This window comes from Rhagoletis pomonella, unplaced genomic scaffold, assembly GCF_013731165.1.
Source record: "Rhagoletis pomonella isolate Grant_MI unplaced genomic scaffold, Rhpom_1.0 Rhpom_scaffold_00002, whole genome shotgun sequence".
In the NCBI taxonomy this organism is placed as follows: Eukaryota; Metazoa; Arthropoda; class Insecta; order Diptera; family Tephritidae; genus Rhagoletis; species Rhagoletis pomonella.
The window spans coordinates 44,325,330-44,326,358 of record NW_023458556.1 but is presented as its reverse complement, the minus strand read 5'-3'; the positions used below and the strand labels follow the sequence as shown (position 1 = coordinate 44,326,358).

At 32.8% G+C, this 1,029-nt stretch overlaps 1 protein-coding gene across 1 annotated transcript in view; it reads left to right on the top strand.

Annotated features, from left to right (window-relative positions):
- Positions 1 to 197, top strand: part of LOC118733664 (putative inositol monophosphatase 3) — a gene marked incomplete at its 5' end in the record, with an annotated part of 1,457 nt that extends 1,260 nt beyond the window's left edge. Inside the window, 1 exon segment of the mRNA XM_036463169.1 lies at positions 31 to 197.
- Positions 198 to 1,029: the final 832 nt, after the last annotated feature.

The following is a 1,029-nucleotide window of genomic DNA, read 5'->3' as shown; positions in this document are numbered from 1 at the left end:
TGGTGTCTGGTCATAGATAGTGTGGTTAACATTCAAGTAATAATTTAAGAGTTAAGTAGAATGCTCAGGCCATTAATTTTTAGTTAAAAATTTTGCATAATTTATGACTGTTGTATTAGCGAACTATACGTTCATATGTTATAAACAACAATCAAAAATAAAAGACTCAAGATCAATTTTATTAACATTAAGCTTGATTAAGCTGGATGTATTTTACAGACTGTTGGGATGCCTAATCAAGCTTCATTACATAATTACTTCTAATTGTGAAGCTGTGGATGAGTAGTGAAAGAACGTGTTTTTTGAACTACACAATTACAGATGTTTCGCATTGACGCTGCTTATCTTTCGGGCACATTTGAGGTCAAGAACCTAACACTGAGGAGCGGTTGTATGAAAAGAAATCAGTTTTAGACTTGTGAGTTTATAATTATGTATGTATATACATACATATGTATGTAGCTACTAGCAAAATAATAAGTAAATATTATTCATTTACTTCAATAGTGTCATAACTCAAAAAAGTAGAACTCGAGATAAACGACTTTAGAGTTTTGAATTTACACACATGTACTCGCATGGTAAAAATTAATACCCCGCAAACCAAAGTTCCCGAAATCTTACCAAAATCTTTAGGAGTATCTCATTTCCGTAACGCTTTTTTACGCATCTTCAAAGATAATTATAATGAAATAAATTTACATAGAATAAAAATTGCAATGCAGTGTGCGGTGTGGAATTGTGTAAGCCAACGCGGGGACCCGTCTGAAAAAAGAGCTTTTTTCCGTTTCCCGGAGGATCCGAAACAGCAAGAAAAATGGTTGAAGTTTTGCCGGCGATCTAAAGATTTTAAACCAAAAACGTGGAGAATTTGTATGGACCATTTTAAAGACGAACATATTAAAGGGAAGTTAGCTTTTGAATTGGATACGATTTGTCCACTATTTTTAGTTTCAACATTTTTGTTATAATACATACATAAGTACATATTTTCTTACAAAGGACTACAAACCAGAAGACGTTTGCAGC